This window comes from Heptranchias perlo, chromosome 27 (assembly GCF_035084215.1).
Source record: "Heptranchias perlo isolate sHepPer1 chromosome 27, sHepPer1.hap1, whole genome shotgun sequence".
NCBI lineage: Eukaryota > Metazoa > Chordata > Chondrichthyes > Hexanchiformes > Hexanchidae > Heptranchias > Heptranchias perlo.
Window position 1 is genome coordinate 21221484 of NC_090351.1, and position 12657 is coordinate 21234140.

The following is a 12657-nucleotide window of genomic DNA, read 5'->3' on the forward strand; positions in this document are numbered from 1 at the left end:
GGAGTTCGTGCAGAAGACTGTAAACTCGCCCCAGATGAGGCCCATGTCCTTTTATAGTTACACTTTGATTATTCCTTTAAGTTTAATTTCTTTTAGGGCTTAATAAGTTGAAGAAGATGAGGCTGGCCCTTACCTTAAATCCATCTATATAGTGTATTTATCTGCATTTCACACTTTAAAAATGTCTTTTACGAACACGGCTGACTGTGGGATGAATTATGATCTTAAGATAATAATAAAAACCCTTGTGATTAAAGGATCATGTGGTCCTTTCTGTCCTTCACCAAGGTCAGCTCTATACCCGTGTCTTGTTATTTTTAAACTCACAAGCTTGTCCCAATTACTTTTTTTTCTCGATTGTGCCCCTGTGAAATGTCATCTTATTACATCGCAATGGTAACTGAATATTTTCATCTCGACGTATTAAAGTCTTTTAATGGTAAGAATTAACAATGTATAATCCTAAATTTGTTGCATTTGTAAAGCCTTATAGTAAATATTTTGGAGATCCTACATTCTAAGGAAATAATTAAATGGTATGAATAAATAGGGCTCAATTTCCATTAATGGCTATCATTAGATTTGCAAATATTGGGCCAACCCAGTTAGAACAGGACACATTTATTTTAGGATTGTCTGATTATGTCAGCTGAAATGAATTTTTTGATCTAAATCTGGTGCGTCCAGTGTTACACTGATGGCTTTTTGGATGAAGGATTGCAAGTGGATTGTCCGGTTTCACTTTCCAGCAAATCATCCTTTTTGAAGGGGTAAGGGTGAGACTATGGACCAGAGTTTACTGTCAAAATAACGGTGAGGCTAAGAGCGCTTATCGTTATTTATGCACAAATTAGACAGCAACTTGATCCTGAAGTTGCTGTCCAAGGAGTGCTGGTCCGCCATCAGCTTTGCAAAAATGGCATCTTGCTGTCTGTCTCACCATTCAGATACATTGAACGGTGTGAAATTTCTGTATTTGCATGGTAGAAATGAACTAAACCCACCACAGAAAGTTAGGGCTTGTTCTTTTCAGACTAAATACTCTTTTTAACGGTGTGATAAGTCTTAAATACTGCCAAACAACTCTCTGGCACTGAAAATTAACTTTTACAAGTGTGGAGTCTCATTCCTTCAGTTTCTGATTGTTGTTGGAGATTTTTTTAAAAATTAAATAACTTTTTTTTACTTTTTCTTTCAGTCTTGTATATCTCTGTCTCTTTATCCAATCTTTCTTTCCCTCTCTTTATTTCGCTTTCTGTACCTGATTTGACATTGAATTCACTATTCTAACTTACATTTCCTGGTTCAGATTCTGCGCTGTTCATTAACGATTCTAAAGTCTGAATGGTTAAGGAGATAAGAACATAAGAACATAAGAACATAAGAAATTGGAGCAGGAGTAGGCCAATCGGCCCCTCGAGCCTGCTCCGCCATTCAATAAGATCATGGCTGATCTGATCCCAACCACAAATCTAAAGAACACAAGAAGTCGGAGCAGGACCCGGCCACATAGCCCCTGGGACCTCTCCGCCACCCACGGGGCATTGACCGATCCGAACTCAGCTTCATGTCCAATTTCCTGCCCGCTCCCCATAACCCCTAATTCCCTTTACTTCTAGGAAACTGTCTATTTCTGTTTTAAATTTATCTAATGATGTAGCTTCCACAGCTTCCTGGGGCAGCAAATTCCACAGACCTACCACCCTCTGAGTGAAGAAGTTTCTCCTCATCTCAGTTTTGAAAGAGCAGCCCCTTATTCTAAGATTATGCCCCCTAGTTCTAGTTTCACCCATCTTTGGGAACATCCTTACTGCATCCACCCGATCAAGACCCTTCACAATCTTATATGTTTCAATAAGATCGCCTCTCATTCTTCTGAACTCCAATGAGTAGAGTCCCAATCTACTCAACCTCTCCTCATATGTCCGCCCCCTCATCCCCGGGATTAACCGAGTGAACCTTCTTTGTACTGCCTCGAGAGCAAGTATGTCTTTTCTTAAGTATGGAGACCAAAACTGTATGCGGTATTCCAGGTGCGGTCTCACCAATACCTTATATAACTGCAGCAATACCTCCTTGTTTTTATATTCTATCCCCCTAGCAATAAAAGCCAACATTCCGTTGGCTTTCTTGATCACCTGCTGCACCTGCATACCAACTTTTTGATTTTCTTGCACTAGGACCCCCAGATCCCTTTGTACTGCAGTACTTTCCAGTCTCTCGCCATTAAGAAAATAACTTGCTCTCTGATTTTTCCTGCCAAAGTGCATAACCTCACATTTTCCAATATTATATTGCATCTGCCAAATCTCCGCCCACTCACCCAGCCTGTCTATATCCCCTTGCAGGTTTTTTATGTCCTCCTCACTCTCTACTTTCCCTCCCATCTTTGTATCATCTGCAAATTTTGATATGTTGCACTCGGTCCCCTCCTCCAAATCGTTAATATAGATTGTAAAGAGTTGGGGACCCAGCACCGACCCCTGTGGAACACCACTGGTTACTGGTTGCCAGTCCGAAAATGAACCATTTATCCCAACTCTCTGCTTCCTGTTCGATAACCAATCCTCCACCCATGCCAGAATATTACCCCCAATCCCGTGATTTTTTATCTTAAGTAATAATCTTTTATGTGGCACCTTGTCGAATGCCTTCTGGAAGTCTAAATACACTACGTCCACTGGTTCCCCTTTATCCACCCTGTACGTTATATCCTCGAAGAACTCAAGCAAATTTGTCAGACATGACTTCCCCTTCATAAAGCCATGCTGACTTTGTCCTATTAAATTATGCTTATCTAAATGTTCCGTTACTGTCTCCTTAATAATAGACTCCAAAATTTTACCCACCACAGATGTTAAGCTAACTGGCCTATAATTTCCAGCCTTCTGCCTACTACCCTTTTTAAATAACGGTGTTACATTAGCAGTTTTCCAATCTGCCGGGACCTCTCCTGAGTCCAGGGAATTTTGGAAAACTATCACCAAAGCATCCACAATCCCTACTGCCACTTCCCTCAAGACCCTAGGATGGAAGCCATCAGGTCCAGGGGATTTATCCGCCTTGAGTCCCATTATTTTACTGAGTACCATCTCTTGAGTGATTTTAATCGTATTTAGCTCCTCCCCCCCGAGAGTCCCCTGTTTGTCCAGTATTGGGATATTCTTAGTGTCCTCTACTGTAAAGACTGAAACAAAATATTTGTTCAGCATTTTTGCCATCTCCATGTTTCCCACCATTAATTTCCCGGTCTCATCCTCTAAGGGACCTATGTTTGCCTTAGCCACCCTTTTTCTTTTTATATAACTATAGAAACTCTTGCTATCTGTTTTTATATTTTTTGCTAATTTCTTTTCATAATCTAACTTCCCTTTCTTAATCAATCCTTTAGTTACTTTTTGCTGTCTTTTGAAGAATTCCCAATCTTCTATCCTCCCACTAACTTTGGCTACCTCATATGTCCTTGTTTTTAGTCGGATACTATCCTTGATTTCTTTACTTAGCCACGGGTGGCTGTCATTTCTTTTACACCCTTTTTTCCTCAGTGGAATATATTTATTTTGAAAGTTGTAAAATAACTCCCTAAATGAACACCACTGCTCATGTACCGTCTTACCCTTTAATCTATTTTCCCAGTCCACTTTAATCAATTCCGCTCTCATACCATCATAGTCTCCTTTATTCAAGCTCAGTACGCTTGTTTGAGAATCAACCTTCTCACCCTCTAATTGGATATGGAATTCAACCATGTTGTGGTCGCTCGTTCCAAGGGGATCCTTAACTAGGACATTATTAATTAATCCTGACTCATTACACAGGACCAGGTCCAAGGTTGCCTGCCCCCTTGTAGGATCAGTTACATACTGCTCAAGAAATCCATCCCTGATGCACTCAATGAACTCGTCCTCAAGGCTGCTCTGCCCAATTTGATTTGTCCAGTTAATATGATAATTAAAATCCCCCATAATTATGGCTGTTCCCTTATTACATGCCCCGACTATCTCCTGATTAATACTTCTTCCAGCAGAGTTGCAACTATTAGGAGGCCTATATACTACGCCCACTAATGTTTTTTTTCCCTTATTATTCCTTATCTCCACCCAAACTGTTTCATTATCTTGATGCTTTGTCCCAATATCATTTCTCTGTATTACAGTGATTCCTTCCTTTATTAACATAGCCACCCCACCTCCCCTTCCTTCCTGCCTGTCCTTCCTGATTGTTAAATACCCTGGCATATTTAATTCCCAGTCGTTGTCACCCTGCAGCCATGTTTCTGTAATGGCCACAAGATCATACCCATACGTAGTTATTTGTGCCGTTAACTCGTCCATTTTATTACGAATGCTACGTGCATTCAGATAAAGAACTTTCAAATCTGTTTTGTGACGCTTAGTTCCTGCTTTTTCCTTTTTTAACACTTTACCTATTACTCCATACCTTCTGTCCCTTCCTGTTACGCTTTCCTCTCTCTCCCTGCTCAGGTTCCCAACCCCCTGCCACTTTATTTTAAACCCTCCCCAACAGCACTAGCAAACACTCCTCCTAGGACAGCGGTCCCGGCCCTGCCCAGGTGCAGACCGTCCGGTTTGTACTGGTCCCACCTCCCCCAGAACCGTTTCCAGTGTCCCAGGAATTTGAATCCCTCCCCCTTGCACCATTCCTCTAGCCACGTATTCATTTGAAATATCCTCCTATTTCTACTCTGACTAGCACGTGGCACTGGCAGCAATCCTGAGATTACTACCTTTGAGGTCCTATTTTTTAATTTACCTCCTAACTCCCTATATTCTGCTTTTAGGACCTCATCCCCTTTTTTACCTATATCGTTGGTGCCTATGTGCACCACGACAGCTGGCTGTTCGCCCTCCCCCTCCAAAATGTTCTGTAGCCGCTCCGAGACATCCTTGATCCTTGCACCAGGGAGGCAACACACCATCCTGGAGTCTCGGTTGCGGCCGCAGAAACGCCTGTCTATTCCCCTTACAATTGAGTCCCCTATCACTATAGCTCTGCCACTCTTTTTCCTCCCAGCCTGTGCAGCAGAGCTACCCGTGGTGCCAGGAAGTTGGCTGCTGCTGCCTTCCCCTGATAAGTCATCCCCCCCAACAGCATCCAAAGTGGCATATCTGTTTGAGAGGGGGATGGCCACAGGGGACCCCTGCACTACCTGCCTGCATCTCTTACTCTTCCTGGTGGTCACCCATTCACTTCCTGCCTGTATACCCTTTACCTGCGGTGTGACCAACTCGCTAAACGTGCTATCCACGAGTTTCTCTGCATCGCGGATGCTCCACAGTGAGTCCACCCGCAGCTCCAGCTCCGAGATACGATCGGTCAGTAGCTGCAGGTGGACACACTTCCCGCACACATGGTCGGCAGGGACACTGGTAGTGTCCATGACTTCCCACATCTTGCAGGAGGAGCATATCACGGGTGCGAGGTCTGCTGCCATGACTTGCCTTAGCTGAGTTACCCCTTTTAAATTACGTTGAAATTAGAAAATGTTAACTATACTAGGGACCTAGGTTCACTAAAAAAAAAACACTATCTGCTATAAAACCTGCAGATCTTCCCTTTCTTATACACAGTTGCTTGCCCTGTTCACACCAGTCACAGATGCCCTGTGGAGGGCACCACACTGTTTGGATATCTAACTTACAGTAATCTTCAGTGCAAAAGCTCATGGAAAGTACATGGGCAAGGGCAAGTCTGAGTTTGTTCGAACGCCAACTACAGTAAAGTCTAGCCCAAAGTCTTTGATCCACAAGTGTACGGTTACACGTAGGATAAATTGGCAATTGGCTGTGCTGCTTCTGATTCACTGCCATGCTCGCTGCAGTGTATTCTAATTAGAAATGCAGGAAAATATGGAGGAAGATCGGCAAGATTGGTGCGTTAGACCGCCAAATTTACGATGCACAAGTGCTGATCTCGCCATTGCAGGATAATGTGGACCATTAACACTAACTAAGTAAAGGAACAATATTGATGGTCGTACCATATCGCTACATTAAGGAGAGGAATAAACAGAGGAATGGATTTGTGATAAAATGGTAACCAGAGGGAAGTCTATATATATAATTTAACTAGAAAAGTTTACAAGGGGAAACAAAATAAAGGACAGCTGGGGAATGGATGAAACTAAAATATTTTAATAGGAGAATATAAATTGTAAATACACAAATTGATAAAGGCACTATACATACTTGGACATTATTTTTGTAAGAGTAAACATAAGCAATTAACTAATTTAATGGGGATGAGTTCATTCATTCTAACTTTAAATAAACATGAATTTGGAAAGTTGCTTGCATTCCGGCACACTATGATATATAGTTTTTCTTCATTTCCCTACAAGTCCTCTTTTTCTCGCTATGTTTTCCTGCCTATACCAAAAAACTAAAAATGCAGCAAGAAAAGCAGGGAAAGAATGTAATTACTATAATATTTTGCTGGATGGTGAAGAAATATAATGCGGCTGATGGGTCCTAACTGTCGTTTGAGCTCTGCACATAACTTGCACTGCCATTTTAGACTCTGGAAATATAATGGGAGCCCACAATCAAGGTGGTCTGACAGTGAAGTTATTTATTTTCCTATGCTGTGTCAAGCATATTTTTAATGTAAAATGCAGGAATCTCTGTGACTGATTTATTTTTCATTTAAGAGTTGTGGTTTTAAAGAATTGTATTGTTCCTTAAACAGCTCTGTTAACCATGTAAATTTGAGCAGCAGAAAAGAATTCTATCTATTCTTATCAAAATGCTATTCACATAGCTAAAATTAGAAATTAAGTATTTGATGAAATGCAGTTTCCAAGGGATTGATTTTGTTATGAGTTTGTCCTGTTACTAAGAACAGCTGGAGAAATGGAGTCACATTTTATAGGTGCACAAGTTATTGTCTGCTTGTTCAAATCCAATTTAATTTCTGGCCCGAGGTACTTTTCTTGTTTTGTCCATGATGATTATTGATTTTACAATGTGAATACTAGGTAGGGGAGGTGCTAGAGCTAGGGAAAGAGATAAATGATAGGTTTTAAAGCAAGAACAGTAGATGGAGAGAGAGAGACAAGATTCAGCAGTGTACAGGACTGGAGTTGAGAGGGAGAGATGAGGTAGGCTGGAGAAGGACAGGATAAGGTACAGAAGAAAAATAATGGGTGGAAAGAAGGAGCAAGAATTAGTGAGAGGAAGACATGGGTAGAGAGAGATATAGGATGGCGTGGAGAAGGAGGAAAACTATGGAAGCGATAGGTAGAGAATGGGTAAAACTATTAAATATCTCAGGTTATTTAACACACCCAATGTAATACAAAAACATGTCAGACTATGAGATGCTTCCACTTATCTCAATCTTGACAGGTCCTTCAGAGTAATACCATAGACCATATTTATAATAGGTTAAAAGAACAACATTTATTCTTTATTTCAGTCAGGCATAGCTGCCTATTCATCAAAATGATGAGGTTGACTATTCATCACATCAGCGACATTGAACACTTTTTTCGCATTGGTACTGGTACCTTATAGCCATGTTGGTTTCTTTCTCTTTTTTTAACGAACACAAACCATTTTCTATGTTTACTCCTTTAATGCTTTAAAAAATCTAATATTAAAACTTACAGTTAATTACTCTTATTTGTGTACTCATTGAAACCTGCATCTGGGTGGTCCTCTATGTATGAGACACAAATATAACAAATGCATTTGAATTACAAACATAAACAACATTCACTCGCAAGATGTTTGCTTCAAGACTAATATAGTTCATCTCATAAAGTGGACAAAATGTGCAAATGGATAAGTTAACAGCAGGCACGCCCAATTTCCTCATATTTTCAGAGTTACGATTATGTATAATTTATAAGTTGAACTAATCAACTTTGTCTAGCATGCATTTGCATTAAGTTTATCTTAATAGCTCCATACAAGTATCTACGGCTGTGGCTGTTTACTCCCCAAAGTAAACTGGCAGGAAAATCCTGCTTAAAGAATGAAAGTATCACTGCAAAAGTATTTGCATCTGGTTTGTGTCCTAATACGCAGAGGTTTGATGTGACTACAGATTAGTATAATAAGCAATAACATTCTTTCCAGTTGCAACTATTGAAACAAGAAAAGGGTGAGGGTGTATTATAGTAAAATATGTCTAGCTTATATTGCACATACCCAATTGTAAACATTTCAGATAACAGATGCACTTTAAACAATAACAACTGACTTTTCAAGAGCAGTTGAAAGTAAAATGTGAGCAGAGATAACAGATGGAAATGTGTTTACTTGTAAAATATGGAGCATCCTTGGCAACAATTATGTTATGAATTTTAAGTTAATTTCAGAAATGTGACATTAACCATATAAAGTATAATGATGTTTATTTAGGAATGATGATTGTCAATAATTCATTAATGCAAGTACAAAAAAAGATTTTTGCTTCAGATATTTTTTCTCCCCTTCAAGCTGCTTATAAGCTCACATCCTCTATCAGCCTGGGACAGTCTTAATTGTGGATTTTCTGCAGCTGGTGTTGCTGATGGACAGGAGACATAATTCAGGTGGGGGAGGACAATGGCAGTTTGCTCTTGGCATTGATAAACCTTACTTCAGTCTGGCTCCAGTCAAACATTTCTTGGAACCAAGACCTTTCAGTGGTTTCACTGACATTTTTTTAATATTCTTAACCACATCCATCCTTATCACTTGAATCCTGAAACTGGAACAATTTCCAGTTGCGGGAATTCATCTTAAGCAACAAAATCTAAAATAAATGTAATCTAAGTGACACTGACTCTTGTACGAATGCAAAGAGATCTAGCAATTAGAGGAGTAGGCAATATTTTTCAAAAGCTGTTTCAAATTACACTGTAAAATTGTACTCTTTTACAAGAATATGTACTGTATTTGAAAAGATATTTGTTTACTGTGATTGCAAGGCCTTTCCATTAAAACATAAAGAACAAAAAATGAATTTTATGTTTCCTGTTCCATTGGTGATCAGATAAACATAGAAGCATCATTATTATAAATATTACTTAATATAATATGGCATTCTGCTGCCTTTTAGCTCAATGTACTTTTATTTTTAAACCCTTCTTTCTTGTACTTGTTGCATTTTGGGTGCCCAGACCATAATAGTGAATTAAGGGAAGCTGTAGCATCTTGGGCTCTTGAACCACATAATGGAATTTGGGGAGATCTGAAAAGTTAACATTGAACCTTGGGAAAGCAAAACCATGGAGATTTCTCAAATGGACCAACAGATGGCTGATACCATGAGTGTCACACAACTGTCTCTCAATCAGCCTGAAGGCTAATTGGATTAGTCACCTCATTTGTGAAACCAATCAGGTGGGCCGACAAAGATTGCCCTTTCTAGTACTTGAAAGCTGGTTTATGGCTTAACTGCTGCAGATGTTAAGAAATCTGAACAGAGCAACATACAAAAATTTGACCATCCATGAATTCCGACATATCCCTATCCAAATTGTTTAATACAGTGGAAAGGAGTCACATGACCTGGTCAAACCGTCTTAAATGGACGATGAGGTTTGGACCTGTGAAAGGGGTTTGTCAATAAAATTTAAGATATAAAATGAGCCATCCTTTGTCGCAAAAGATGTCTGAAGTTGGTTAAGGAAGCAATCGCGTGTCACCTCATTCAGTCCATAATTAATGCAGGCAGAGTTCATTCAAGTCAGAAAGGCAAGGATAAAAAGCCTAAGAGCTGAAGTTGTAAGGTGAATAGAGGTTCCATGTTCAACCAACAGAAGTAACTTGTAAAGTGTATTGCCATGGTATTTAATCCCAGGCTTCCAAACACGATGTGAGACAGACACACAACATCAAATCAGACACTAGTTGCTGGGTAGCTGAGCCAAAAAGAGAAAAAGTTAAACCAGAGAGATAGTTACAGATGGTGATACACGGCAAGCTACCAGAAGGAAGTCAACAGATGGACCATAAAGTCAATCTACCAAAGAGCTAGGTGGCAAATGAAGTTATTAAGTCATGCGACAGCCTGAACCGTTTTCAACCCTGGCTGCAACACAGTGAAAAGTTAAAGTCCATTGGTGCATATATAATTTAAATGCACTGTCAGTTTAATAACCTCGACTTCAATTCCTAATTGATGATTGTAAACTCAATGCTAATCAAAGGCTTGCTGTAAACTAATTAATTTAATACCTGGTGTTAACTAAATGTTTAACAATATGCGTGCAGTGAACAGTAGGCCTAGCTAACTTCAGTTATCATATTAATACTTTATCTTATAAGAATATCAGTTGTATTAATGTAGATATGCAATAAATTCAGTTTAATTACAACCTCTGCATCTGACTTTGCCTTTGATAATTTTGGCAAGGGGAATTTAGTTTAAAGGATGCTCCATGTCTGGTACCAATGGACAGAGCATGTGTGGCACACGATCCGCCCATTTGCACTTGAAAATTGTGTCGGGGTCCTACAATGGGTGATTTAAATATTTTAATAAGGCTCCCGTATGTTCCAGGTAGGAGCACTGGCCACCACTTTGGAAGATTGCTTGAAAACTGAGTTGGGCAGGCCTAGGACGGCAGATTTTTTAAGAAGATTTGTCTGCCTACCACCCCTTTTTATTCAACATGAACAGCGCAGAACACAGACAAAATTCATAATCATTATTTTCTCTTACCCAATCTATTCCATTGAAAAATGACTGGATTATTGGGGTACGAAACTAGTTTGTTGATGATAAAAGATTAAGGTTAGTGCCATGTTTAACTCTTCTTATCATGTTATGTGCTTCGCTAAAAAGTTAAGATAACATTTACAATTCCAAGAAACACACTTAGTTGGCATACAGTTATTATTTTGGACCAACCAAGTGAAAGATCATGAGTTTTGGATAAATTCAAATGCTGCCAAGTACAACTATAGCATCAACTTTAAACAAATGTTAGTTCCTGGCAGCCATGGCAGACAAGTTTGTTATTACACCCATTACTGGCCATAAAATTCCACAAGTAAAGATTCATGAACAAGGACTAATTCATTGTTCTTTCTTCTACAGGGTTTTTTCTTCTTGGTGAATTACCATAACTGTTCCCCTCAGTGGGTAACTCCACTGCCACTAAGCCATTGAGACCAGGAAGGTCTCAGGCTCAATCCCTATTCTGTTACCTGATCTCAGCAGGGCAATTTACGGATCATAGCATTTGACTTCAGTGCTCATAGGCTAGGGAGGGGCAAAAATCATCTAGAGGTCTCATTCCTGATCATTAAATACTTGAAGCAGAAGAAGATACAGTGCTATGGAGAAAGAGTAAAGCAGTGAAATGATTGTTACATTGCCCTAGCCAAGAGCCAGCACAGACAGGATGGGCCAAACAGCCCTCTTCTGTGTTGTTAATGTCTATGGTCCTATCCAGATCCCTGCTGGAAAGCACATATCTGTGGATACCAGTCTGTTCACTGCTTACATCTCGCTCATTACAAATGATCATTTGGATGAGGTAACAAAGAATGGAAAGTGGTTGGCACCCATGGAACCATATACCGCGATGAGTCGACATATGATGCATTTAAGGGAAAGCTAGATAAGTACATGAGGGAGAAAGGAATAGAAGGATATGCTGATAGGGTTAGTTGAAGTAGGGTAGAAGGAGGCTCGTGTACAGCATAAACACTGGCATAGACCATTTGGGCCGAATGGCCTGTTTCTGTGCTGTAAATTCTATGTAATTCTAGGTAACATCTTCAACATGACAACCTGGTGCGGCATTGCACTGTCATTCATCTGCTACTGTTTACCTTGACACTATCTGCTAACTTTTATCCCTCTCTCCTCTTTCTAGGTCCAACAGACATCATGGGCCTTGCTGCAGTGCAGGCTGAGGAAGAGAATCCTCCCAAAGATGCACTGTTCTCAACCTTCCAAGCACCAGCACAGAAGTTGGCACCCCATATGCTATAGACAGTGAATTAGAGGGGTCTTCTCTGGTTTCACCAAACACAAGTAACTCTCTATGTAACCAGCCAAGAAACTGGTGAAAAAATGACATATAGAATATTATTATGTATTATCATGTCTGGAATTAAATACCAGATGTAAATATATCACTGCCATTTTAGGAGAAGGAAATGTTAAGAAAAATTGATTGGGCAATCAGACTGCAGACATTTACTTTACATTCAAGGATTCCAGATTGGGTGGAGGTCAATATACTAACCGATCAACCACAATTGTGATAGCTTTTCTTTGTTAGCTTAGCCAATGGCAGGATCAAGCTTTCTTTGCAAAAGCAGACAAGATTTTTCTCTCACCTTTGTGCCAAAAGCCAAAGAGATGTGGTTGTCTGTTTCTCTTGTGTCTAGATGAGGACAGTAATAACTATAGAAAGAATGAAGGAATGAAAACAAGACAAAACATAAAAAATACTCACTCTTACAAACAGATTTTTCAAGAAATATTGGCTGATGGTACTTATAACTCAGAATCGTTTAATTGCAGAAATCTATGAAGGTTTTGTTTGCTGTCCACAGGATTTAGCATTACTTGCAATTGCAGAGGGTGGTACATGAGATTGTACCATTTAATGGATAGGTTGAGCATTAATGGGCCTGGTCGTATTTTCTTGCTCCTTTTGTATGTTTGTATGAGAGAACTGCAGGG

The 12657-nt window shown here is 39.7% G+C and overlaps 1 protein-coding gene across 2 annotated transcripts in view; it reads left to right on the forward strand.

The window, feature by feature from the left end:
• Positions 1–11974, forward strand: part of LOC137344459 (leiomodin-1-like) — a 62811-nt gene extending 50837 nt beyond the window's left edge. The window contains exon 4 of one of the 2 annotated variants that reach the window (XR_010968364.1): positions 11840–11974. The gene's annotated coding sequence lies outside the window, so the exon portion shown is untranslated. Of the gene's footprint in view, positions 1–10515; positions 10621–11839 lie in introns of those variants that run through there. The other variant, XR_010968365.1, reaches the window with a different exon arrangement.
• The last annotated feature ends 683 nt before the right edge of the window (positions 11975–12657 follow it).